The sequence below is a fragment of the Eucyclogobius newberryi genome, unplaced genomic scaffold (assembly GCF_026437365.1).
Source record: "Eucyclogobius newberryi isolate DKJ021-1_F unplaced genomic scaffold, fEucNew1.0.hap1 SCAF_10, whole genome shotgun sequence".
Classification (NCBI taxonomy): domain Eukaryota; kingdom Metazoa; phylum Chordata; class Actinopteri; order Gobiiformes; family Gobiidae; genus Eucyclogobius; species Eucyclogobius newberryi.
Genome location: NW_027315724.1, coordinates 11,159,598 through 11,182,558, shown reverse-complemented (window position 1 = coordinate 11,182,558; position 22,961 = coordinate 11,159,598). Strand labels below are relative to the sequence as shown.

The window sequence follows — 22,961 nt, the reverse complement described above, 5'->3', positions numbered from 1 at the left end:
TTGAGAGGTTTAATAAGAAAGAGAAACAATCATAATATGGTGAAAACATGTCTTAAGAAGTATTAGTTGAGGTTTAGTTATCAGACAAATGGGAAATGTCTGTAAAATTCATCACAAAAGTGCAGAAATATCACATTATACCTTTCACCTCTTATTGCAGCATTACTAGTAAGTAAGTAAGTAAGTAAGTAAATTTTATTTGTATAGCACCTTTCACAGACAGAAGTCACAAAGTGCTTCACAAAACACAGAATAAAACGATTAAAAACACAAAAAATTTACAGTGAGCAATACATATACAACAATATACAGTAAAATCAGCCGCTAAAACAAATGCAATTAAAAGGCTTGACTAAATAAAAAGGTTTTAAGCTGACCCTTAAAAGCAATAACTGAGTCCAGTGACCGCAGGGAGAGCGGAAGATCGTTCCAGAGTCTGGGGGCAACTGCCTGGAAGGATCTGTCTCCTCTGGTCCGAAAACGGGTGCGAGGAACCAGCAACAGTTTCTGATCCAAGGACCTTAGTGAGCGAGAGGGAGTGTACGGTTTTATCAGATCGATAATGTACGATGGGACCTGACCATTTAAAGCTCTAAATGTCAGAACAAGAATTTTTAACTGTATCTGGTACGAGACCGGCAGCCAGTGAAGGGCTTTTAGAATGGGTGAAATGTGGGCCCTTCTATTTGTGCGGGTTAAGATCCTCGCTGCAGAGTTCCGGACCAGCTACAGACGAGAGAGCTCCTTCTTGTTAAGACAGGAAAACAAACTATTACAGTAGTCTAAACGTGAAGACACAAATGCATGAATTATAAGTTCCAGATCATTTTGAGACACCATTTTCCTGAGCTTAGAGATTTTCCTCAACTGAAAGAAACAGTTCCTCGTCAACATACTATAAATGGTATATTCAATTTACACTTTGAAAACAACATGCACATGATCAAAATGTTGATATATTGCCCAGCTCTATTGTAAAGTCTTGCAATACCGATATTATTGCACTATTCAAGTATTCTTTTTGACAAAATATTAAAACAGATATTCACGCCTTATTGTCAAACTCTGTCAAAATAAAAACTTATCAGAGACAAAACCAAGACTAAATGTAGTCAAATTTAGACAAAGCAAAGTCATGAATAAAATCAGCCTTTTTCAACATTTTCAATTAAAAAACAAGAAATTACAGTCAGATGGAGGACTGTGGAAAAACATCTACTTTATTATTTGATTAAAAAGTAAAGGGGGGGGGAAAAGTCATGCATTCATATTTGCGCTGAATAGATTGTGCATTTTTGGTGCAAGACATGTTAATATAATGTTAATGTTGCTTGGAAGGACAGACACAAAATAGGCTGGCGTACCTTTAAGAAACTGCAAGTGGGTGACAGGTTATGAAAACTGTTGCGGTATGAAGCTGCTTTTGTGAGGAATTTTCTCTTTCCCGTACACACTTGAACCCAGCGGTCAAATGTATGGAAGGAATGTGTTTCACGGAATAGTGGGAGGCAGTCGAAGGAACAAACAGGATACAAGCTTCCTCCTTTTGTCACAGGCTCACAGGGATGGATCCGCTGTGTACCGAGTCCTCCACAGCTGTCACAATATGTAACTTTAGTTCCGATTGTTAAGAGGAAAAACGTCACAGTTTAACGAGTATTCACGAACATAAACGGGCAATGAACTTGTATATCTTTTTGTATCAAGAGTTCCAGAGGTTAGCTTCGTGTTCGCGGGTCCTCTGGCTGCACTGGAATCCAAGCAGAAGGCAAGCTGGATCGGTACGTGGATTGGCAAACATGGGAGAGAAGTCTACAAAACGCTCCGAGTGGGCTGAAGGCGAAAAAGATGACCCCGTCAAAGTCCTTGACAAGTTTTCAGGCTACATTAGACCTTGTAAAAATAAACAGATCGCCAGGCATTGTTTCAAACAGAGGAAACAAGGTGCAACTGAAACGTTTGATCACTTTGTGAAAGATTTGAGACTTTTATTATTGTACTGTGAACAATGTTCCCTCTCATTTTTCATGTGTTTGGCCAAACACACAAGCACCCTGGGCACACTGAGGACCACTGTGAGCAACATCAGATATGCACGCTGTGGCCACACACCAGTATCACACCTGTTCAAAACCTTGGCTCATAGCAAGTTACATGGCTTAATAAAATAATCAAATTACAGCAGCAATTTTCATTAGTTCAGTTCAGTTCAGTTCAAATGAAAAATACAAAAATCCTGTTGTTCATGAGATGTTATATGTGAGTCCTGCTTTGGCCTGGCTGTGGTCCAGTTGTGGCCTGGCTGAGGGACTTGCGTCTTTAAACTCGGCCGCATTATTGTTAACTAGCTAACCTGCATCAAATCAAATCAAATCAATTTATTTTTGATTTGATTTGATTTGATGCATGGTGCGTATGGGCAGGGAACATATGCACTATCAATGCTATGATTGGCTGCATAGCGTAAGTAAACCGTATCATATCAGTGTCCAGCCAATGATACGATACAGCCCTCCTGAATAAAGACGCGCACACAATATTTACAAAGAAAATAGAACTTGTCCATATACGGCCGCACCTGACAATAAACCGCAGGTGCCCACGTTGTAACATGAGATATTTACACATAAATAAACGCAGTAGTGATGCGTCTTTTGAACCAGGGTTCTCGCGCGGCACCCGCAGTTCACTGCGCTGCGGGACTAATTAGACTAATTTCTCAGTAAATCGGAGTTGGGTTGTAATATAACACACATAATTTTGAAGTTTAACAAACAAAGAACAAATTACAGCTGTCCCTACTGTCCCCTCTGTCTTTGTCTACTCTGTGTGAGCTGATTTGTCGGTGTCTTCACATCAGGATCATCTGCTCCTGAGCTCGTACTTATCGAGTGAGTGTTACGTTGTAACATGAGCTATTTACACAGGAATATGGTTCAGAATAATGATGCACATGTTGTCTTTTGTGCATTCAGTGCATGTTGGACTCCGCCAGGGCTGCCCTTTGTCACCGGTTCTGTTCATAATTTTTATGGACAGAATTTCTAGGCGCAGTCAGGGGTCGGAGGGTGTCCGGTTTGGGGACCACAGGATCTCATCTCTGCTGTTTGCAGACAATGTTGTCCTGATGGCTCCATCAAACCCGGACCTGCAACTTGCACTGGGACGGTTTGCAGCCGAGTGTGAAGCGGCTGGGATGAGAATCAGCACCTCCAAATCCGAGGCCATGGTTCTCGACCGGAAAAAGGTGGCTTGCCCTCTCCAGGTGGGTGGGGAGTCCTTGCCCCAAGCGGAGGAGTTCAAGTATCTCAGGGTCTTGTTCACGAGTGAGGGAAGGATGGAGCGTGAGATTGACAGGTGGATTGGTGCAGCGGCTGCAGTGATGCAGTCGCTGCATCGGACCGTTGTGGTGAAGAGGGAGCTGATTCGAAAAGCAAAGCTCTCAATTTACCGGTCGGTCTACGTTCCTACCCTCACCTATGGTCATGAGCTTTGGGTAATGACCGAATGAAAACAAGATCGCGGATACAAGCGGTCGAAATGAGTTTCCTCCGCCGGGTGGCTGGGCGCTCCCTTAGAGATAAGGTGAGGAGCTCGGCCACACGGGGGGAGCTCGAAGTAGAGCCGCTGCTCCTCCACGTCGAGAGGAGCCAGCTGAGGTGGCTCGGGCATCTGTTCCGGATGCCTCCTGGGCGCCTCTCTCGGGAGGTGTTTCAGGCATGTCCCACCAGGAAGAGGCCCCGGGGAAGACCCAGGGAGACGCTGGAGAGACTATGTCTCTCGGCTGGCCTGAGAACGCCTCAGGATCCCCCCGGAAGAGTTGGAGGAAGTGTCTGGGGAGAAGGAAGTCTGGGAGTCCCTGCTCAGACTGCTGCCCCCGCGACCCGGCCCCGGATAAAGCGGCAGAAAATGGATGGATGGATGGATGGATGAAAACAGGGAAAAACAGGCAAAACAGTAGCATGTTGTTCGTCTTGCTGAGATTCGACCTTCCACAGTTTAACTGTGTTTTATATAGCTGTTGCTTGGGTCTGATAAAATGGCATGACGTCAGATTTAAGATTGTTTGTACCAGTTCACAGATAATCAGAATGTACACAGTAAGAACATTGTGACCCATATGATAATGCATGATAATAATTTGGTCAATATTCACAACTACAGTATTACGTCTGCAAACATTGTCCATAATATGAGTTGCTGGTTGAATAAATGCAGTTTGAATTGATGGCTATTGTACCATATAACCTCACCCAAGATGTTCATGTTGAGTAATAACACATTATGCAGCCATTCTGTTGGAGGTAAAAAGTAGCCTACGTCTACCGCGTTATCGTCGTGTCGTCGCGTCGTCGCGTCGCCTATATTTAAGTACCATCTGCTGTGCGGCGTTTCCCCGTCTTTCCTGTTAATGCCACAGGGAAGCAAAAGCAGACATATTGTTTCCCGTTTTGTCTTTTTATAACCAGGCGCGCACAGTCACTACATTCCACGCTGCGCTCATTTGCAGCGTCAGTAGGAAGGAGCCAGACAGTCTGCCACGGCACAAACTTTAGCAACATCACATGCAACTGACACCCTGAGACATGAGGAAGTGCCCTGCTGACCTTTGACCACAATAAGCACCGTTTCATGCAGAGGGTTTAATACTGCATAGTGTTGTCAGAAGTATCGATAAGCGCATGAACATGACAATCTTTCCTGAACAGTTTTTAAATGATCTTGAACTTGATAAGACCACATAAAAAGTTATTTTGTGTTGAAAAATCCAGTCTAAAAATAACAGTGTTTGTACTGTAGTATCAAGTAATGAGCCTAATCCTTTGTATCCAAATCAAGTTTGAAATGTATGTATCATAAAAACACTAATTCTAATAATATTTGGACACCATGGAATATACTTTTTTTCTAAAATATTTGTGACGGTGTGGATGGTTTTTAATCAAATTGGCCAGCAGGTGTCACTCCACTCTGTAAAAATCCCCCTCTACCACTTCTTGCTCTGCTACTCCCACTTCCGCCTCAGATTGGGCTGTTGTCGACGCCCTGTTCTCCTGTCCTCAGTGCCGTGGTGAGGCTCACGCCCCACGACACTCCGCGCTATGTGGAACTCCTGGATTGAATCCATTGACTCCCCAATTGAATTGAATTGAATTGGATTGGATTGTGCTTTGGCGTCTGGTAGTTCTGGAAGCTGGGGTCCCATGTGTGTAGCCGGCTGAACTAGCCACGTCCACTGCCCGTCAAGGGTGCGCAGCAGACGTTTTCTCAGCAGTAGGTCATGGGGCAAGCATGCTCTGCCACCTTGCCTTTTTTCTTGACCTCAACATAAATGTGATTGTTTTTATGGACAACAATGAATGTGTAATTTCACTAATTTTACTTTTTCATGTTTTTATTTAGAAACGTATTGTTCATAGAAAGAACTTATTTATAAATAAATCCTATATTAAAAAAAAGTCTACGTGCCTCTTGTCAACAACGAATCTGTGCGACTTTCTTTTAATGTTTTCAGTATGGTCCTGGTGGCGTTGTTGTTCCTCTAATTTGATTTTAACAGTAACAGCTGAAGTTAAAACACCCCTGACATGCCACATATACTAATAATGTATAATGTGTAATATTAATATTATTTATTTATTATATTACTGAGTGGCCTTTTACTAATTCTGATATAGATCATTCTAAAACTGGTCAACTTTATTCCTTTTTTATTTTTTTCAGTATCAATACTTTCTAGTTTTGATACTATTTTTACAGATTTTTATCTGGGTTTTGATTGATTTGTTTATTTTTTAGACATATACTGCAATGTATCACCTCATGAAAATTCAAAATTTGTGTCAATTTGAATGTAAAACTGAAAGCCGCGCTAGCGGCGATGATGGCTCTCGCCACCCGTGCGACCGCCATCCCGCGCGACCGCCTTCCCGCCCGTCCATGTTTTCTGCTGCGTTTTGCGGCAAACAACGCTCAGTAATTCTCTGTTGATGATTGCGTAGTTTGCGATTCAAATTGTTTTTTGTCCTGACAAATTGCAAGATCGTGCTGAATGTAGATCTGAGCAGGTAGAGGTAGAGAGCCTCAGTGACCCGGCTGCACCCCTTCCTCCCTCTACCTCCGTCACCTAGCAACAGAGACTCGTCGCTAATGCTAACACTAACTATAATGCTAATGCTAAGACCGCGGCACAAAATAAAAAAGTCAAACGTGGCGGCGCCAGTAACACACCTAGCAGTGATTTCGGGCCGAGCCGATCGCGTCTATAGCCCCTTGTGGGACTTTTCATTGATGTTCAGGGGGTCAAAAATGCCCGAGTTGTGGCAGAAAGTTTGTTAAAGAATAAAGCCTAAAGAATCAAGTCAATCAAGACTTTATACTTTATTCCCCTCCTCCCTGTACCTCTGTCACCTAGCAACAGAGATCTGATCTGTCGCTAATGCTAATGCTAACGAGCGTGGCTCGAGCCAATTAGTCATGAATATTGATGTGACACATGATTTGGGCTGCAGTGATTAAGCCCCTAATTGTGACTAGTGGACAATTTTTTTTTTCCGAAAGTACGTATGTCACCTTTATCTTTAACTGGACTGTACAGATTCTAAAACACATGCAACAAATGTATAACTTATAACTTCTAAGACAAACATGTCCAAAAAGAATAAACTGCTTAATTCATAAATATTCTCTATCTAGAAGCCTTGTACAACTGAACTGAGCATTTGACACGTCGACTAATTGAAAGATGAATCCCTGAGTAGTCGAGTACTAAAGTAATTGTTAGTTGCTGGCAATTTTATACCATATGCTCATGCAACAATTGTGATTTTTTTAAAGAAAGTTAAAAGTATGTCAATTTATATGTACTATATAAAAATACACAAAAAATGGCATCTTTGGCTTCATACAGCTTTAAACTTCAACACAGTTTGGTGGAACTATATCGTTTTCCGCTTTACTTGTGTTTTTTTTTTTTTTCTTCAAGTTTTTACATTATGTTTAGGTTAACTACTGCTGCTTGTTAAATATTGATCCTTCATACTCAATTCATGACGGAGATATTTCCCTAAAACTGAGCCAACATAATCCATTTATTTTTATCTTGTCCCTTTCCTTTCAGGTGCTAACATTCCCGCACACTTTTGGAAGAAAACAATGAACCTACCTGGTGTCCGAGCCTTCCTATGATACCTTTACACAGATACCATCAACCTGCCACCAGAGGACGCTATAGGTGAGACGAACAAGGGGTCTAAGGGGTCTCTCTTTGAAGGCCAGAGCACTGAGGATGTGTCCGCTCTTTGTTCCCAGGGTTATTAGATCTGGCCACGTTCTACAGAGAGATGAGGCTGAAGAGGCTGTGCCAGGAGACCATCAAGAAGGGCATTTCGGAGGACAACGCCTTCACTCTGCTGTCCGCCGCCGTCAAGTACGAAGCCAAGGTAAAATAACAAAAAGTACACAGTGAATCCAAATGAGGACAGTGGGTTAACATCAACTTACAATACGTGGACATGTAAAAGGAAACCCACATATAACCAACAAAATACATACAAACCCAAACAAAATACCACTCCAGAGTAAAAGGAAAGGCAAAATGAGTCAAATGCTGACACTTTCCTGACGTCTCGTCCATCCAATAGCGAAGAATTAGACCTTTCCAAATACACAATGAATTTGTGTATTTGGAAAGGTTGGAAATTGTCAGTGACTGACTTCTGAAGGTTCTGAGCTTTAAAATGAAGATTCACTTGTCAATATTTACTGAAATTGGTTAAAAAAAAATATGTACGTGTTCTCAAAATGGCTAATTGCAGTATCTGTTTGGTATCGGAAGTTGGGGAACCGATACCCGAGCCATTAAATGTTCCAGTATCAACACTGATCGTGATACTGATAGCAATCAAAAGTGCGATGCTTTGTTTGAATTTTCCGGAAATTACTATTCAAAGTCATTTTGATGTGTTTTCTATAAAACAAAATCAAATCAAAAATCTTGATGAATCAGATAAAGTTTTTCTGCAATTTCTGTGCACAAATTCCTCCCTCTCTTGATACTTATTGACGCACCTCTTTTTTTCCTCTGGACAACCTGACGGCTGTCACCCTGACGCAGGCCTTCGCAGAAATGGACCACGACCTGCTCAAGAACTTCATCAACAAAGCCAGTCGCTACGGGGCCTTTAAGAACTGTGTGTGTGTGTGTGTGTGTGTGTGTGTGTCTGTGCACAAAGGGATCCCTGCTGCACGGACCTGTTATGGTCATTCTCCTGCACACCAGCTTTTACATTAATACCACTATATTATTCTACGAATAGTCAAAAATGTGGGCTCAAGTACAAAAATGGTAATGTTCCTATGTTAGCAGTGATTAGATCTGCTTTGAGGAAAGTCATCTTTAGATATGCCAAAATGAAATGATGGAAAGCACCTGGTATTATGCAATAACATATCCTCCTATTGAGTCACACTACTACAACTACGGATGCAATATCATTCTAGATTAACCATCTTCCTCAGATGTCGGTGTAATCCCTCATTCGTCCAGCAGTGTTCCATTGTAGAAAAAGATTCAGTTGTAGTCATCTGGACTCTGTTTTAGGAAAAACAAGACGTTTCGACTCTCATCGTAGAGGTCTACAGCTAAAGCTTCCTCAAATGTATAACTGTAAGTACAACTGTCACATTGCAGTAGTTTTGTCACAATACTAACATTTCAAACTCGATTTCACTACTAAAGAAGTCCTTCAACGCTGATTTCGACATCATAATAGACTGACATTTTTTTCCTGTATTTTTTAAATTTACAAAATAATTCAAATGTACATAAAACAAGACGCAAAATAAAAAAATCCAAATGTAGCCCGAATGTAATCTCCATTTTTTGTATGTCCATTATAATGTCGGTCCAATCCTTGTTTGTATCAATAATTTCTTAGTGATGGATTTGTTCCCTGCAGCCAGAAGAATGTTCCAGAGGTATCCATTTATTGTGTATATTGTGGGAGTCTTGAGGCTGAAGATGGTGTCAAAAATGCTTTGTTATTCCCAGACCAGGATTTCCGAACACATAGTAATGGTTTAAGATAAGATAAGATATTCCTTTATTGTCCCACATGGGGAAATTTCATTGGTGCAACGCAGGTAGATACAGAGGTAGATACAGAAGAACAGATCACTTATAGGAAGTCTGAAAAACACTTTCAGTAGAAGATCTCCTATAAATAAAAACTCCCATAGACACATAAATAAATAAATAAATACCATTGCGTGTGATCACGACAGTAATTGCACATGAATATGTGTCACGACAGCACATAGATTGCACATGAATTTCACAGTAATTGCACATGAATTGCACATGAATTCCAACAGCAATTGCACATATGACAGAATTGCACATGGTTAGGTCAGTATTGCGAGTGTTCAGTACTAACAGTGTTTGTTATAAAGTCTGACAGCAGCAGGAAGGAAAGACCTACGGAACCTTTCCTTCACACAGCGAGGGTGGATCAGTCTCTCACTGAAGCTGCTCTCCAGAGCGGAGAGAGTGTCCTGCAGGGGGTGGCACTCATGGTCAAGCATAGATGTGAATCTAGCCAGGACCCTTCTGTCCCCCACCTCCTGCACCGAGTCCAGAGCACAGCCCAGGACGGAGCTGGACTTCTTGATGACTCTGTCCAGCCTCTTCCTCTCTGTGATGCTGCTGCTCCAGCAGGCCACACCGTACAGGAGGACTCTCCAACAGTTAGAACTTCATTGTGAATAATGTGCACTTTTACATAACTACATAATTCTTTCCAAACATGTGATTTTGTGGTTCTCCACTGAGGTGTACACTTTCCCATTCTTCATTTGTCAAAACAAAATCACTCTCTCTTTCCCATTATATATTTATATTTTATATATAATTAGTATGTTACCATTTGAGCTCTTACTATTTCTGATAAAGCTCAAGATCATCCTAAAACTGTCCAGGAAAGGTCAAATGTTTGGTTATTAGACATTAGATTTTGCAGAGATTTGTGTTTAAACATTGTGAGACGCATAGTTGTAACTAAAGGGCAAACTTCATATTCTGGTTCAATTGTATCAAGTCACTGAAAAGCACAATCCATAGTATTTGCTTGACATTGTTCACAGTTTTTAAATGGGCTCTACTGTTTGGAGTCATCACCGTAGTGACTAAACCATGTGTCTGTGATCTGCCCCTTACAGTTGATATGAAGTGCTCACAGCTGCAAACCATCATTGGCTCTGTGCCATCAACAGTCATGTTGACAGAGATGAGCCAGATAATACAAATTAATACAAATAAATGAATAAATAAACTAAACCAAAAAGTTAATGTTTGTGTTATATAATTTGATAATGTTGTAATCTCAATATGACTCTATGAGAGATTGACTGTTTTTGAAAGAAATATCTAAAATTCAGATCCAATGGAAATCAAACTTTTTATTATTTGTCAAGAGATTGTGTCCAAAATCTGCAACATTAATATTCAGCTGACTACAATCACGTCTTTGGTGTTGAATAATTGCACCACTTTTTTAGGTTATTGTGAAAAAAATAATTTCACATTTGTTTATTTATGCTGACAGAGAAAACATTGAACTTTGTGCCAGTTTTGTTTCATGTGGAAAGGCCCAGTAATTACAGTGATATGAACCATAAACCAGAACAATACATTTTCAATCTGACAGTTTGACAATGAATTTGGCCATAGAATCCTGACCTGTCGCAAACTCAGTTTTAGATGTCACATGAATGCAACCTAACAACAATATATAGCCCAATATTATTCAAAACTAATTAATATTGTTAAAAAGCAGATTTGTGCTGTAATATAGTGAGTTCCTGGGTCTAGTCACTAATAGAAATGATCAGATTAAACATTTGTGAATTTAAATAAAAATAACAAACTGCCAACTACCAAATCACTTAACAATCATTGCCACTAGAATCAAAATCAATGTAGCAAATAAACTAGTATTTTATGTTCATGTTTACAATCAATGAGCTCTCTGAAATCAATGGTATCCTGCAATTTGTTGTGTCTGGGCTAAAATAATAGGCTCTTATGTTTCTGTTTGAGCCGACAGGAAGTTGCCAGTTCAATAGAGCTAAATTTTTATCATGTTTATGACCTTCATCTATAGTAATTTAATTTCCTCTACTGTGCTGTTCTGAACTGTACTGTGTCTAACTGTGATTTCCCTCACTATAAAGCCACATCCTTTAGCATGCTAATACCAAACTCTTCTTCAAACTCTCGCACATAAACAAGTATGCAATGAGCTGCAGTAGTTGAAACATGTAGTACCACTTGTTTTTCTTGTGCGGACCTTTCACCTGCTGCAATGTCCTGGGAAATATGTAAATGAGTGCTATATGCAAGAACACATAAGTTTAGTTTACGCGTAAAAACAATAATAATAAATTGTTGTGAGTATGTATTTTGTCAGCAACATCCATTGTGCAATTGTTTGCTTGTTCTTAGTTCCGGGAGGAAGCTGAGTTTGACCAACTTAGCAAAAAGGCCAACGGTTCCCACTAAATAAATCCTGAAAAACTAGACAGTGTCAAATTTTACCTTGAGAAATAGCCCAGAAATGTATAGTATTCAATATATAAAACTGAGAGAGCCAACAATGACCCTTGAGGTACCCCCGCTAACTCTGAACTTAATGTGAGACAATATGCAAACCAATGAAAGTTCATGAATGGGCGGTAATAAAAATAATATTAAAACAGGGCATTTTTTCTCTTGAGTTATAAAAATTTACTGCACTGGTCTACATTTAATGCAGATTAAAAGCATGGTAGGAAATGCTTCAAAAGTTGAAATTGAAAAGGTTTGAGAAGTTAGCAGTTATACTCTCCTGAAGAGAGTATAAACGTTTCCTACCATGGAGCACTCCTGGACAAAATGGTTTACCTCAACTTGTTTCCAAGATTTAAATTATGTTTGTGTGACAATTCACCATTGATATTTTTTTTTACTCCACCTCTATTGCTATAAAATAATAATTGATTAACCTAGCCTTTACCACATGTTTATACCAAAAGTATTGCCAGATTTGAAAGGGGAAGCTACATAGTAAAATTAACATGTCTTGTAACTTTAAGATGATGTGTTTATGATAAATACATGATGACTGTGAGTTGTGCAACAAACCGTCACACTTAATCTTGAAGGAAATGTATTATGTTTTTTTTTTTGTTTCCAGGTGCTTAATATTGAACTATAACATAAGATCAACATAAATAATTGTATAACATGTTTATTGTAAACCACAATATTGATCCAAAACAACTAATAGAAACTGTTCATTTGACTTCCTGTTCAAAACTGCAGAACTGATAAGTCCTGCTTATCATAGTGACAAACGACATTTACATATTTATTTTTTCGGCTACCTGGCATTTTAGAACTCGACATGTATCACTCAGTCTTAATGTTTTAAAAAAAAAATGGAAGTGCACTCCGGCCTTAGTTACAGGTCTTGCAGGTCAATACAGGATTACTCAAACATGCATGAATCAATCAAAATATAACTTTGAGTACTTAATGATGAGTAAACACCGTTGTAACCGTTGTTAAAAGCTCATTAAAGGTGATTTTGCATAAGATGTCCCATTCAACAAAGACTTGTTGTTGTCATAATGAAGTACCACACTGTAAAAAACAGCTCCACATCTTGAGTGGGCCCACAGCACAGAGGATTAAACGTGCAGTGGCAGTGGGAGGACGTAGCACAGTGCCAGGTGGATGTTGGGAGGAACTGTTGATAAAGGCTGTGTGGGGAGAATGTCCTCTGAGAGCCCACATGCATTTTTTGTGATTTCTAAAGGTCACAGCCTTTATTTACGCCCTTACAGCGTACAACCATAACAGACAACAACCAGGGTTAAATGCATTTGTTTTGCTAGTGGTTCAGACCGCACAATGTTCTATCTATTGTGGAAATCTTGAGATACTATGCATGAAGAACTTTGTTTGTCTCTTTAAAATAGTCAGGTTATTTATTTTTTTACACAAAAGGTCACCGATTCTATTATACTTTTGCAGGTAAAAATATTGTTTACCACATTGTTGAGCGGCAGAGTGGTTGTCATGAGGATCTCTGTGACCCAATTGAGGCATATGGCAGAATGCAAATTATTTATGGCCAGATGAATACAGTCAGTGCCGGGAAATTATGAACAGTGTTGAGTCAATGAGCCAATTCTCTGAAGTTACTCAACAATACAAACCAGCTTGTGTATTTGAGTCAGGCAGTGAGCATCAACAGGCCAGTGTGAGTGAAGTGTCTTGCTCAGGAAAACAACAAAGAACAGTTCCCTTGTATTCAAGAACTTGAACTGGTGACTCTTGGGTGAAATGGCGCTCACTTAACCCACTGTCTCTCCACTATTATCATTAGCAATAATTACTCTATTACATTTGATTTCTCACATTTAGATGTAGATGTAGAAAACAAAAGGAGAGCCAACACTGAGCCTTGAGGAACTCCCCAATGAGACATAGCATTGGGGAAAATATACTAGCTAATCTAACCTACACAGGGTGAAATTTTTATAAAAGTATATGGCAATCAAGTACTTTGATGGCAACTGTTCTGACTCAGTTCAGCCTGGTAAATCAGGTAAAGCCAAGTTCTGCATGTGAAGAATTTCAGTCAATAAATGGAGTAAATACTCAATAAAAAGTTTTTTTATTTCAACACGGCTGTTGCTCAAAAGTACCTTGAAAAACAGGTATAAAAACAAAAAGTTCATATTTGACTGTTTCTCTCATTTGTTTCCTATGAGACCGTTAGCTTGACTGGTTTACTAAGCAGTGCAGAATACAATGCTAAAGTTGAATAACTAATCACCAAGCTTGGCCTTAAAGTGATACAGTGGAATAAAATCCCAATATTATTTTTAAATTGATTATTAAAATACTATGACAATACAAAAGGTATCAAATATGGCATCTTTATCTCATATCTTGCTATTTCCCATTATCAGTAGCAATGTGCCCCTCTTGTTCGCCTTCAGACTTGGCCTTGGGGTGCCAGACGGTTTCCTGGCATTGTGAGAAATCTAACTGTCCAGGGATTCAGAGCACATGTTTTTGTTTAGTGGCCACATACTTGCATGAGAAGCTCTTGTTTTTATGCGCTGGATGAAGCTGTTTTGTGGGCACGAGACAATGGGACACGGGCCGACTATTTTCTTGAACATTTCACTGCAGCCGTCGGTGGTGTTTATGTAGCGGTGTGCCGACAAACATGAGCGCTATAAAATCTCTTTGAGGGTTTTCTTATGTATGCACTTTGTCAGCGACTCTGTGAAGTCCTAATTAACTTTTCCAGGATTGTAGTGTCTGTAGTGCAGTTACTAAAACAATTGTGGGTGAGAGAACAGGCAAGCACACCTCAAAGGCTTGGTAAATAAATAAATATAAATATAAACTTTAGAGACGAAAGCTGTAAAACTCAGATGAAATAACACATTTTTTTTCTTTTTCCTATTGCCATCTACAAATGTATGAAATTAGAAAAGGAAATGCAAAAATTCTTTGACAGCACTCACTTTTCAGTTGAATTTTGCATTTCTGTGGGTAAATCAGTGTCTTCTGTCATAATATAGTAGATATGCACATACTACCTCTGTTGTCACACTCAAGGATCAAGTTGCAAAATAGATCAATAACATAACAGTTTGAATTATCTGCATGCTTTCTCCAACCCTAACCCAGTCATATATTTTACGTTGTAATTATGTATGATATTTAGACCATCGAAAATGCATTTAGCAATATTACAAGACTTTATTTGCAGTAAAATAATACAATGTATAATGTATAAAATCAAGACTCCTGAAAAGTCTGGCATTTTGTTCAGGGTGCGGGAGCTATAGCATTTTCTTTGCAAATGTTATTTATTTGACGACATCTCATCTGCCTGGAAGATCTTTCATCTGCCTGGAAGATCTGGTTCTCCTCCTGACGAACTGGCTCTCCTCCTGAAGAACTGGTTCTACTCCTGAAGAACTGGTTCTCCTCCTGAGTGGGCCCAGCTCCACTGTCTCTCTCGCGTCCGTCTGTCCGTCTGATGGAGTCAGATCTCTCCTTCACTCTGGAACTCCTCCAGGTTTCTACTTTTTCCCAAGGAGGTTTTTTGTAGTTTTTTTCTGGCCGAGAAGGAGGGTCTAAGGACAGGAGACTCAGGAACATCGTCCCTCGTCCCTATGGACATTGTTTAATCCGTTTTTCACTGTCGCCCTCAGAGGCAACTGTTGTTGTGATTTTGGGCGTTACAAAAATAAATTGAATTGAATTGACATATTAGTTCACTATTTTAGGTACAGTTAGGGTTAGGTTTAGGAACAGTTACTATGGTTAAGTTTGGGGCTTTGGAACATGGAACCATAGTCTCAAAAAAAAATGTCGATCATTCAGGGAGAAGCGAAAAAGAGCAATTTAAGTTCTTGGAAAAAAAGAAGAAAAAAAGAAGGAACAAGATTAATCAATGTACATAAATAAAAACAAAACCCAACTTCAAGTATGCTTTTGTTTATTAGGCCCGAGCCCCAGCAGGGCGGAGGGCCTATTCGGCAGCGTTGCAACTGCTTGACCAAACATGCGGGCGCAGCCCGCATGTTTGGTGCCCCGTCGCCCCTGGCAAGTACAGTGAACTAGCCCATGCCGAAGGCATGGATCATGCATACTTACTCCTGCTATGACAGAAATAGTCAACAATGAGTGAATGGGCGTAGCCCATTCACTCATTGTTGACAACAGCAGCGCGAAGCGCTGCATTCCTCCAAAAACCCTCCTGGCATCGTCCCGTACGCGAGAATCCATGCCGCAGGCATGGGCCATGCTTGTATCTGCTCAAATCAATGGAAGGCTATGGGGAGTGGGCGGGGCATCCCGACGGAATAGGGAGTGATGAGCGCGTAAGCGCTCGTAATGATGATTCCACCCCATGGCGGCATCGGGAAGGCTTAGAGCTTTCAAACGATGTATCATTTGTTGTTATAGTGGAAACGGCTATATTGTTTTTGCTAAAAATATTATTATTATTATTAGGCCCGAGCCCCAGCAGGGCGGAGGGCCTATTGCTCCCGCAACGCTGCCGAAGGCAGCGTTGCAACTGTCTGACCAAACATGCGGGCGCAGCCCGCATGTTTGGTACCCCGTCGCCCCTGGCAAGTACAGTGAACTAGCCCATGCCGAAGGCATGGATCATGCATACTTACTCCTGCTATGACAGAAATAGTCGACAATGAGTGAATGGGCGTAGCCCATTCACTCATTGTTGACAACAGCAGCGCGAAGCGCTGCATTCCTCCAAAAACCCTCCTGGCACCGTCCTGTACGCGAGAGTCCATGCCGCAGGCATGGGCCATGCTTGTATCTGCTCAAATCAATGGAAGTCTATGGGGAGTGGGCGGGGCATCCCGACGGAATAGGGAGTGACGAGCGCGTAAGCGCTCGTAATGATGATTCCACCCCATGGCGGCATCGGGAAGGCTTAGAGCTTTCAAACGATGTATAATTTGTTGTTATAGTGGAAACGGCTATATTGTTTTTGCTAAAAATATTATTATTATTATTAGGCCCGAGCCCCAGCAGGGCGGAGGGCCTATTGCTCCCGCAACGCTGCCGAAGGCAGCGTTGCAACTGTCTGACCAAACATGCGGGCGCAGCCCGCATGTTTGGTACCCCGTCGCCCCTGGCAAGTACAGTGAACTAGCCCATGCCGAAGGCATGGATCATGCATACTTACTCCTGCTATGACAGAAATAGTCGACAATGAGTGAATGGGCGTAGCCCATTCACTCATTGTTGACAACAGCAGCGCGAAGCGCTGCATTCCTCCAAAAACCCTCCTGGCACCGTCCTGTACGCGAGAGTCCATGCCGCAGGCATGGGCCATGCTTGTATCTGCTCAAATCAATGGAAGTCTATGGGGAGTGGGCGGGGCATCCCGACGGAATAGGGAGTGACGAGCGCGTAAGCGCTCGTAATGATGATTCCACCCCATGGCGGCATCGGGAAGGCTTAGAGCTTTCAAACGATGTATAATTTGTTGTTATAGTGGAAACGGCTATATTGTTTTTGCTAAAAATATTATTATTTTTTTTATTGTTCTTCTTCAGCGCTTTGATCTCTAATTTGACCCCCTGAACATGCTCAAAAACTCACCAAACTTTGCCCAAAATTCAGAATCGGCGAAAAATTTTATTTTTTCTGGGCCATTTTTTTTTTCGTTAAAAAATGGCGCGACAGCGCCACCGACAAAAGTCAAAATACATTGCGCCTATGGGAGACGCCCCGAGGTCAACTTTGTCGTAAAGCTACGAAATTCGGGACACGCATTCCTCTCGTGAGGACAAAAAAAAAATATTATTGTGGCCACGCCCCCAGACTTACCCTATGGCCGCCATCTTCCCTTGAAAATGAAAACACGCTGTGTTAGCCATTTTGTTCACGTCAAACTTTGACGAACTCCTCCTAGGGCGTTTTGCCCACCGACTTCAAAATCGGCGGACGTCCTCTGGACAAGTGGGACATCTAAAGTTATCCAATTTTTTTAGATACCTTTTACGGTCTGTGTGCGGCGCAGCCGCAAAGTTGGACAACTTATTTTGGGATATTGCAGATCTAAAAATTGTTCCCATTTGATCAAAACAAGTCCGATTAGGACCAAATTTGAATCAGTTGTTCAACTTTCTAGTTTGGACCAGTTTATGATGACAAAATTGAAATAGGCGCGATAGCGCCCCCTACAGAGTGACCTTTAAATTAACATTGAAGGTCAAAAATTAGTTTTACCAACATTTTCTAAACTTTGCCCAAAATTCTATTTTGGCGTCCCGATCAAAAAAGCCAATCAGACAAATGCCTTAATTTTTACGGCGTAGTCGTAGCGATGACATAAACCTCCCATGTTATCCCTATGGGAAAACCGCTAAATCTCTCGAATATCCACATTTTTCTGTTTCACACTTTAACGAACTCCTCCTAGTGCGTTTTGCCCACCGACCTCAAAATCGGTGTACGTCCTCTAGACAAGTGGTGCATCTAAAGTTATCCAAATTTTAAGGATAACTTTTACGGTCTCTGTGCAACGGAGCCGCAAACGTTTCCCAGAATTCTGACTATTTGGCCTTTAGAGTGGCCTGTAAACAATAGAGTTTTTCCAAATGACATGACATTTTGCACTAAATTCTAATTTGCCATCCTGATCATAAAAGTATGAGAGCCAAAGTCATATTTTGTACGGCGTAACCGTAGCGATGACAGAAACATCCCATGTTATCCTTATGGGAAAATCGCAAAATCGCTCAAATCACCACATTTTTACGCTTCACACTTTAACAAACTCCTCCTAGGGCGATTGTCCGATCAAGTTCATATTTGGAGAATATCATCTACACAAGCGGGGCATTAAAAGTTATCCATATTTTGATTCTAAGTGCTACGGTCTCTGTGTGGCGGACCCGCAAATATATGTCAGAAATGGGAAAACAGCGAAATCCTTGAAATGTTCACATTTACGCTTCACACTTTAACAAACTCCTCTGTGGGCAATAGCTCGATCAAGCTTTACTTTGGGAAAAATCATCTACATAAGCGCGGCATCAAAAGTTATCCATATTTTTATTCCAAGTGCTACGGTCTCTGTGCGGCGGAGCAGCAAATTTGACTGACACTTGTGTTGATTTGTACTGGATTGGCCATGTCAATTGTGTCGCCGTCTGTCAAGTTCTTTTTTTATTCAACACACAATAAGGGCGCCATCTTTATCAAGTCGAAAGCACAGAGTCGGAAGGCCGGCGGCCCGCGAGGGCCGTTGGATGCCGCTTGCGGCTTTAATTTTTCTTGTTCTTCTGCTTTTTGATCTCTAATTTGACCCCCTGAACATGCTCAAAAACTCACCAAACTTTGCCCAAAATTCAGAATCGGCGAAAAATTTTGTTTTTTCTGGGCCATTTTTTTTTTCGTTAAAAAATGGCGCGACAGCGCCACCGACAAAAGTCAAAATACATTGCGCCTATGGGAGACGCCCCGAGGTCAACTTTGTCGTAAAGCTACGAAATTCGGAACACGCATTCCTCTTGTGAGGACAAAAAAAAAATATTATTGTGGCCACGCCCCCAGACTTGCCCTATGGCCGCCATCTTCCTTTGAAAATGAAAACACGCTGTGTTAGCCATTTTGTTCACGTCAAACTTTGACGAACTCCTCCTAGGGCGTTTTGCCCACCGACTTCAAAATCGGCGTACGTCCTCTGGACAAGTGGGGCATCTAAAGTTATCCAATTTTTTGAGATACCTTTTACGGTCTGTGTGCGGCGCAGCCGCAAAGTTGGACAACTTATTTTGGGATATTGCAGATCTAAAATTTTTTCCCATTTGATCAAAACAAGTCCGATTAGGACCAATCAGTTGTTCAACTTTCTAGTTTGGACCAGTTTATGATGACAAAATTGAAATGGGCGCGATAGCGCCCCCTACAGAGTGACCTTTAAATTAACATTGAACAAAATGTTCTAAACTTTACCCAAAATTCTATTTGGCCATCCCGATCAAAAAAGCCAATGAGACAAATGCCTTAATTTTTATGGCGTAGTCGTAGCGATGACAGAAACCTCCCATGTTATCCCTATGGGAAAACCGCAAAATCTCTCAAATTACCACATTTTTATGTTTTACACTTTAACAAACTCCTCCTAGTGCGTTTTGCCCACCAACTTCTAAATCGGTGTACGTCCTCTAGACAAGTGGAGCATCTAAAGTTATCCAAATTTTAAGGATAACTTTTACGGTCTCTGTGCGACGGAGCCGCAAACGTTTCCCTGAATTCTGACTATTTGGCCTTCAGAGTGGCCTATAAACAATAGAGTTTTTCCAAATGACATGATATTTTGAACAAAATTCTAATTTGCCATCCTGATCATAAAAGTATGAGAGCCAAAGTCATATTTTGTACGGCGTAACCGTAGCGATGACAGAAACATCCCATGTTATCCTTATGGGAAAATTGCAGAATCGCTCAAATCACCACATTTTTACGCTTCACACTTTAACAAACTCCTCCTAGGGCGATTGTCCGATCAAACTCATATTTGGGGAAAATCATCTACACAAGCGGGGCATCAAAAGGTATCCATATTTTGATTCTAAGTGCTACGGTCTCTGTGTGGCGGACCCGCAAATATATGTCAGAAATGGGAAAACAGTGAAATCTCTAAAATGACCACATTTTTACGCTTCACACTTTAACAAACTCCTCCTAGTGCGAAAGCCCGATCAAGCTCATATTTGGGGAAAATCATCTACACAAACGGGGCATCAAGAGTTAGTCATATTTTGATTTTAAGTGCTACGGTCTCTGTGCTGTGGAGCTGCAAATATACTGTCACAAATGGGAAAACGCCAAATCTTTGAAATGTTCACATTTATGCTTCACACTTTAACAAACTCCTCCGTGGGCAATAGCCCGATCAAGCTTTACTTTGGGATATGATCTACACAAGCGCGGCATCAAAAGTTATCCATATTTATATTCTAAGTGCTACGGTCTCTGTGCGGCGGCGCAGCAAATTTGACTGACACTTGTGTTCATTTACACTGGATTGGCCATGTCCAATGTGTCGCCGTCTGTCAAGTTCTTTTTTAATTCAACACACAATAAGGGCGCCATCTTTATCAAGTCGAAAGCGCAGAGTCGGAAGGCCGGCGGCCCGCGAGGGCCGTTGGATGCCGCTTGCGGCTTTAATTTTGTTTGTCTTTGTTTTAAAGCTCTCATTGGGATTTTGCCCAATTGTTTATCAGTGTTACGGTAGTTTGCTGAACACCAGTATTCATCAGTTGAGATCTCAGGACATTTTTAAACTACAGTCACATAGAGACAGATTTAGGAAAAAAGTTTATGCCATTTTATGATTCAAAGCACTGCTTAAAAGTTACCAACTATTCCAGTGCTCTTGCTTTGTATAAGTGTGTGTTTATGTATTTGTTATAGTTTTATTGTATCTGCATTTATCTGTGTGTGTGTGTGTGTGTGTGTTTGTTTGTTTGTTTGTTGTATTAACAGGGCGCTTGTCAGTTTGCTCTCAAGGGCCCTCCCTGTATAAATAAAGGTTATAATAATAATTAGGCACAAACATAATACTGCAAGTTTAGCAGTATGTATTACTTTTATTGAATATAATGCAGCCCGCTTTTACAGCATCACAAATATGACTTTACATTGGTAAATAGGCCTACATACAAGAACACAATCTGTGCTAAAGAGAACATCATTCATCATTACATGCATGTTAAACTCAGACAGAGTGGGAAATCGGCTGGAGCCTTTTTGATGAGCATGTGGTGAACAGTCTCCACATGTAGGCTGCTGTTAGAGTTCAATGCAATGACAACACCACCTTCATTCTGATATCTCTGTGAAGTGGATGTGTGTCTTTAATAGGCGTGTAAGTGTTTAATTACAAAATAATATCAGCTGAACCAGTTATCTTTTCATCTTTGTTCCGCTACAGATCTTATATTTATCACCCTAACAATAGAGTGTTTATTGATACAAACATCAAACGTTTTCATCAGTCAGAAAAAAGCCCTGCGATCATTTCACTTCCACTTCACAACCAAAGATTTTCTTCCTTATGCAACTGACCAGAAGTTCTTTCAACTTGTCCAAGAGGGATTTTTTATAAACTGTGCAAAATGCAAAATGGCACTCAATTCAAGTCAATGGACCACACACATTTTGCCAGTTTAGCCTTAAACGACTGTGCGGCACAAAGGTGATGTGTGTTCATGTACCACGTGACCACTCTGACGAATCAAAATGAGAGTAGCTAGAGCGGCGCAGCACGAAACAGAGCGAGCTGAAGCTAACAAATAAAAACAATTTTGAACCGGAAAAAGTTCATGGTGTGAAAGTAGGCAAAAATGGCACCTGACTTTTGTGAAAGCTGAACTGTTTTTACATTACGCTCTATGGGAAAAAAGCTTTCTGGGCTGCAGAAAATGTTTATGCTACAGTAACAATGGACTGACCATGAAGGCCAACTTATGAGCTTTCATTTTAATTGATCCATGGTTGAGGCAATATTCAATTCAATTTATTTTTGTAAGGCCCAAAATCACAACAACGGTTGCCTCTGAGGGCCACAGTGAGAAATGAATCAACAGTGTCTGTGGTGGCGATGGAGTCAAACAATGATTGTGGTGGCGAGGGACGATGTCCCAGAGTCCTCTGTCCTTAGACCCTCCTTCTCAGCCAGGAAAAACTACAAAAAACCTCCTTGGGAAAAAGTAGAAACCTGGAAGAGTTCCAGAGTGAAGGAGAGATCTGACTCTCACAGACGGACAGACGGACACGAGGGAGACTGGAGCTGGACCCACTCTTCAGGCAGATGAGGGACCGTCTGAGTCGAGCTGGACCCACTCTTCAGGCAGATGAGGGACTGTCCATACGGGGCAGGGACCACTTCACCAGGAGAGGGGCATCTGGGTCTACAAGTCCTCAGGAGTGAGAAAAAGAAAAAGAAGGTGGTGAACAGTTTGCAAGTGGAATTAAAAAAATAATGTTTTTTGATAGAATAAGTAGTCAGAAGAAGAGGATAGTGCTCAAGCTGCCATTCCCCCAGCATAGTTACTCCTAGGGCAGCATAGCTAAAGCTGTGGGTTTATATTTCTGTTCCTAACTGGTCTGACCATAAGCGATTTCAAAGAGGAAAGTTTTAAGCCTGGACTTAAATGAAGAGACTGTGTCAGCATATTAAACATGGACCGGGAGCTGATTCCATAACACAGGCGCTTGGTAGCTAAACGCTCTACCTCCTACTGTACTTTTAGAGACTCTTGGGACCACCAGAAGGCCAGCATTCTGAGAGCGAAGAGCTCTGTTTGGTCGATATGGTACTATAGCATCTTTGAGGTAGGAT

The 22,961-nt window shown here is 41.1% G+C and overlaps 1 protein-coding gene and 2 long non-coding RNA genes across 3 annotated transcripts in view; 2 read left to right on the top strand and 1 right to left on the bottom strand.

The window, feature by feature from the left end:
• LOC140373919 (LHFPL tetraspan subfamily member 6 protein) overlaps positions 1-22,961 on the bottom strand; it is a 287,086-nt gene that overhangs the window by 86,547 nt on the left and 177,578 nt on the right. The window lies entirely within an intron of this gene.
• On the top strand, positions 3,657-3,901 carry LOC140370481 (uncharacterized). The gene is made up of 2 exons (XR_011928371.1): positions 3,657-3,721; positions 3,760-3,901. It is a non-coding gene; the product is annotated as an uncharacterized lncRNA (long non-coding RNA).
• LOC140370474 (uncharacterized) lies at positions 5,078-8,831 on the top strand. Its single transcript, XR_011928369.1, has 4 exons — positions 5,078-5,274; positions 7,121-7,234; positions 7,312-7,442; positions 8,117-8,831. It is a non-coding gene; the product is annotated as an uncharacterized lncRNA (long non-coding RNA).